Source organism: Vicugna pacos, chromosome 16 (assembly GCF_048564905.1).
Source record: "Vicugna pacos chromosome 16, VicPac4, whole genome shotgun sequence".
In the NCBI taxonomy this organism is placed as follows: domain Eukaryota; kingdom Metazoa; phylum Chordata; class Mammalia; order Artiodactyla; family Camelidae; genus Vicugna; species Vicugna pacos.
Genome location: NC_133002.1, coordinates 27,380,250 through 27,386,092, shown reverse-complemented (window position 1 = coordinate 27,386,092; position 5,843 = coordinate 27,380,250). Strand labels below are relative to the sequence as shown.

The 5,843-nt window shown below is 35.7% G+C and overlaps 1 long non-coding RNA gene across 1 annotated transcript; it reads left to right on the top strand.

Annotated features, from left to right (window-relative positions):
• Nucleotides 1–989: 989 nt before the first annotated feature.
• On the top strand, nucleotides 990–4,237 carry LOC140686257 (uncharacterized). The gene is made up of 4 exons (XR_012059962.1): nucleotides 990–1,019; nucleotides 2,250–2,309; nucleotides 3,031–3,225; nucleotides 3,962–4,237. It is a non-coding gene; the product is annotated as an uncharacterized lncRNA (long non-coding RNA).
• Nucleotides 4,238–5,843: the final 1,606 nt, after the last annotated feature.

The window sequence follows — 5,843 nt, the reverse complement described above, 5'->3', positions numbered from 1 at the left end:
CACACTTAAATATGAAATTAGCGGTCATTGCTGAATGTAGGTAGCAGTATCAGACATTGGTGAGAAGAATGGACCTGAGTGTCAGACTGGCTGCAGTCTTACCCAGCTCCACCATTTACCAAGTTACCCAAATTATTTTCTGCCTCAAGCTCTTTATCTGTTATATGGGGGTAATAATAGCAGCTTACAGAGTTGTTGTGAGGATTAAGCAAACAGGGAAACAAAATTTAGTATAGTGGCCTGCTTATGTTATTACCTAAGAAATAGCCTTGCAGGTAGAGGGCAAAATTCAAATCAGTTTCTAAAGTATATGTAAAATATAATCCAGTTCCTGCCTGGTTTGTAAACACTTATGCCTACTGAAGAATTTAAAAGCAGGCTAATTTCCAACAGAAAAGATCATTTCTCAGCATTTCTTTCAAAGAGAGCTGCAAAATCACTTTTACTAACTAAATGTTCCATGCCCAACTCTGACAGAAATTTGACAACAGGGATGTAATTATCTACATTTTTGTTAAAATGATGCTGACCATCAGGAAGTGTTCTCAATTATATTTTAGCCTTTATGTTGAGAAATACTGTGAGACTTCTTCTAAATTAATGGGTGGGGGCATTCATTGTAGCCCTTGTAGCCTGATAAGCCTGCACTAAATTATCTTTTTTAAACTTTTAATTAAAGTAATAAATTAATTTTTTGCTGGGGGGTGGTAATTAGGTTTTTATTTATTTATTTTATTTTTAGAAGAATTACTGGAGATTGAACCCAGGCCCTTGTGCATGCTAAGAACATGATCTTTCACTTGAGCTATACCCTCCCCCCTAAATTATCTTTAATAAGGTCTTTTTCTCTGTTTTGTTACTTTATGTACAGAAGCACAAAGCAGGGTCATCAGAAGCCTCTCAATCACAAAGATGATAGTAGTGAAAAACATTGCGCAGTGACAGTGAATCCTTGGCATATGAAGAAAGATTGTAAAGTCGTGAATGAATTAAGAAGGTATTGTTACCTTAACATACATGTAAGCATGGCTCTCTTACCTTTATTTTTCACTTTATAATGAAAATAATCCCCACCTGTCAAGGTTGCTTTGTTTGATAGAGGGAATATCTAAACCCTTTTCTGCAAGTTTTTTAAATAAGTAAGAGCAGTTAATTTATCAGAAGTGTGAATGGTGTAATCTGGTCTGTGTAGTATGTTAGCCACCAGCCACATGTGGCTATTGTGAATTGAGATGTTCTATAAGTGGAAAATACATAATAGATTTTCAAGACTTTGTACAACAAAAATAATGTAAAATATTATTAATAAGTTTTAAAAGTGTCAATCACACTTTTGAAATGATAGTATATTGGATATTTTGGGATAAATGTAATTATTACTGGAATTAATTTCACTTGTTCCTTTTTATTTTCTAAATGGGATTACTGGAAAATTGTGACTTGCACTATGTTTCTATTGACAGTGCTGGCTTCTAACTTATTGCAAATAATATGAAAAGAAAACTTTGATTAAAAATTTTGTAATTGAGTAGTTGATTTGCATCATATTAGTTTCAGGTGTACAAAACAGAGGCTCAACATTTTTATAGATTATATTCCATTTAAAGTCACCATAAAATAATGGCTATATTTCCCTGTGCTGTATGATACAGCCCTGTAACCTATCCATTTTATACTTAGTACTTTTTACCTCTCAATCCCCTAACCCCTTCCTGCCTCCCCTCTTCTCCTTCTCCCCATTGGTAACCACCAGTCTGTTCTGTGTACCTGTGAGTCTATTTCTGTTTTATTATAGTCATTAATTTGTTTTATTTTTTAGATATACATATAAGTTAATACATAGAATATTTGTTTTTCTTTCTCTGACTTATTTCACTTAGCATAATACCCTGTAGGTCCATCCATGTTATTGCAAATGTCATTATTTTATTTTTTAGTGGCTGAACAGTATTCCATTTGTGTGTGTGTTCATGTGTATATATGCGTGTGTATATATATGCATACATGTATATATACATATATATATATATATATAATATACCACAACTTCTTTATCCAGTCATCTGTCAGTGAACATTTGGGTTGTTTCAGTGTCTTGGCTATTTTAAATTGTGCTGCTGTGAACATTGGGGTGCATGTGTCTTTTTGAATTAAATTTTTCTCCAAACATATATCCATGAATGGGATTGCTGGATCACACGGAAGTCTATTTTCATTTTTTTATGGAACCTGTTTTCTGTCCTCCATAGAGGCTGCACCAATTTACATTCCCACCAACCGAGTAGGAGGGTTCCTTTTTCTCTTAAAAGGTAAAAAATTCTCTACATTTACCTACTTTCCTTTCAGTTTAGGACACAGTTTGGCAAAAGCAAGATAGAATTTAATAGGAGTAAATACAGTATTTATTTTGAATGTCCATGCATTATGGATAGATATGTTATTGATGAGTTGGTTCCCTATTTTTGTAGGTGCAGATGTTTTTATAGCTTCACAGACATTTCAGTCTTGCAGAGAGAAAAATTTCTTTGTATTTTGCTGAACTTGTCCGGGTGTCTTTATTGGATTTGGTCCAGGCCTGCAGAGGTGAATACACATCCAAACCTGAACCATTTGAATGTCTGCAAGATATTAAGAGTCTAGAATATCAGATCTGGACTGTAACTCTGGTAAATGACATCAGTGACTGGACTCAAGAAAACTCCATTTGAGGGCAAAACCTTTCATAAGCCAAAAAGGCTTTGAAACTGTGGCAAAGCCAGAGACTTTTGTGCGCCACTTATGGCCACAAACCCATGAGGACAACCACAGGCCTTCTGGAGTGCCAAGGAAATTCCATGTGAGGAGTCCAGCACTCACAGGAATCCAACAAGTCCCTGTCTGCCAGAGCACCTTCATTGCTACTGTGCTGTTTTGAGTAAATGTCTTTTCATCAGGTTCAAATTGGTTTGTTGTTATTTTTTTGCATAAAAAAACAAATTCTTGTTCCCTGGTGTAAGTAAAAGCCTAACACTTTCTGATTTCTTTTGACAGAGAAAATATGAGCCTGTGGATCTAACCTCATCTGTGATGGTCTGCAGCTGGGAGCAACCAGATCAGTGTCAGTCCCCTTGCAGCCATTGGCTGGGAGCCTGCATGTTCCTTGGAATGGTATTTGAAACATGTCACACTAGCCGTGCCTTTGCTGTGGGCTGGGAGGCGAGTCAGTCAGAATCTGCATTATGGAATGTAAGTTTCAGATCCACAGCTAGGAGATCTTTTTTAATAGCCAGAGAATATAGTCATAAATATATCTATTAATGTATTTATGCAAGAACCTTTTTAAAGATTTTTTTATTATAAAAAGTTACCCCCAAAATTGAAAGTGAAAGAACAGTGGAATTAAAAACCATCTGTACCTTAATTATATATAAAGGATCATAAAATCCTTCTAAACTTTTTTTTGTTCAAATGAAGATATTTTTCCCTTCCAAAAAGGAAAATTATTATTTCACATTTTTTTGTTTTCTCCTTTTATTATATATTCCATATCAATAAATATAAATCTTTTAAATCCCTTTTAATGGCTGTTTAACAATATATTGAACAGATATGTAAATAGTTCTAGGTTTCAGAAATTTAAAAAATTGTCATTACAATACCACTGCAAAGAATATTTTGGTGTTTCTATTTTTAGTTACTAATTTGGACTAAAAATTAACAAGTTTGCTTTTCTTTATCTAAAACATTGGTTATTTTATGAAGGAACTGTAAGGAATTTAAAAAACTTTTCAGTAATTTCAACAAAGAAATTATCTTTAAGGCAAAAATGTATGATGTATTGCAAATCTATTTTTATTATATCTTCACTTTTACCAGTGTGACATATGTGTGTGTTTGCACAAGTGCTTTAACGTAGGAAAAATCTGTATACTAAAAATGTGAAAATATTTTCCTGGTTTGTGTTTTCATTCTCCCAATATAGGTTTTGGATGACAAGCTTGTATTTGCAAAAGTACACCCCCTGTGGGAGGTGTTCTGTACATACGCTGAGATACTGCACATAATATTGCCTCTGAAGCCCAATGATTTGAAAACCCGGTCCTCAGCCTTTGATAACTTCCGCTGTTTGATGAAAGTCCTCCAAGTGGATGAAAGTATCAACAACCGGAACAAGAGTTTTTCATTGCCCTATTTGAGAAGAGCTCCATGAAAGACTTTTATATTCAGGATAGAGATACATTCTTCAATCCAACCACCAGAAACCGCATTGTAAGTCTAAACCGAGTTTAGCTGCTGTCTTGGGGGTGATTTAGAACCTGCTGTTGAATTATCAGTGATTTGGTTTGGTTGGTTTGATTTGGTTTTTAAAAGCTGCCCATAAAAAGGAAAAAAGAGAAAGAAAAGAAATATGCCTACAGATTCCTGTTAGGATAGTAAACAGTGGCTGGTTAGTTACCTTGTATAAGCCACAAGCTCTCTTAGAACATTTTTAGGTTTACTTCATCCTTTCTCAGATCAAGTATCAAGTAAGGGACAGTGTTAAAAAAAATTCAGGATTAACAGGTTTGTGAGCTCCAGGATTTGCAAGGCAGCTTTCCCTCCCCATGGTGTAAGTCAAATGGCAGAATTGAAATAAAGCACCTCATGTATCCTCCGGTGTTAACAGGAAAAGGCTAATCTTCTTGACCTTGTTTCTTCCTGGGTAAAATGAAGATAATATATCAGGAGGCGACAAGCTCATTTAAGGCAGGAAACATGTTGTCTTGTTCACTGCTGAATCTCAGGCACCGGGAAGGCTGAGTTTAACGAGTGAATGAATGAACTGTACTTCCCCCACAGTTACCATGTGGGACAGTGAGGATTAGCAGCTAAGAGCATAAACTCTAGAGGGGAGGGCACAGCTCAAGTGATGGGGCACATGCTTAGCAAGCATAAGGTCCTGGGTTCAGCCCCCATCACGTCCTCTAAAATAGACATATAACCCTAATTACCTCCCCACCCCCCACCAGAATTACCTTATTATCTCCCCACCACCAAAAAAAAAAAAGAGAGAAGGGGCCAAGAGCGTAGACTCAAGCTGGAACACCTGTGTTGGTTTCTCGCTGTCGACCTTGTAAATGTCATTTACCCTCTGTGTCTATCAAGTTCCTCACCAATAAAATGGGGATAATTGTAGTACCCACCTCGTAGAGATGCTATGGGGATTAATGAATCTGTGTCAGTGATACAACTGCCCTGGCTTATATTAAGTACTATGCATCTGTCAGCTCTTTTCATAATTACTGACAGATGTTATTATCGACAAAAGACATATTAGTTCTTTGAAAGGGAAATGCATGTTAGACCATTTCATTTATCACTTTCTGTAATTCAGGCTTTTCCCTCTGAAATACCATTTTATGTCTGTACACTAGAAAGCCACAGGGCTTTCCAAATTTCATCTGTCTGGGTTCTTGTCATGATGGCAATACTGCAGATTGCTGACATTTTTTAGGGACTCTGTCTGAGAAGACAGCAACCCCTCAAATTTAGGAGCTCTTCTCTAACTGATAACATCTCGCTAGAAATGAAGTTTTTATAATGTAACAGCTTCAGACGCTTAATGATGCCATAAATGCAAGGATGTTATATCTAAGCTCTTTAAATAAATCCTGTCATTGAAATAAAGGAAATACTATATTATAGCCCTCTATGACTTTGTTATCTTTGCTATCCATTTATCTGACTCTCTAAGACCAAAGAAAGCAAATACTAAGATTGATCATTACTACTATGTGGTACACGTATTTGTGGATGAAGACAATATTGAAATGCACTGTTTAAGATATTAAAATGGACACTAAACAGCTTCTTGATGCATATGC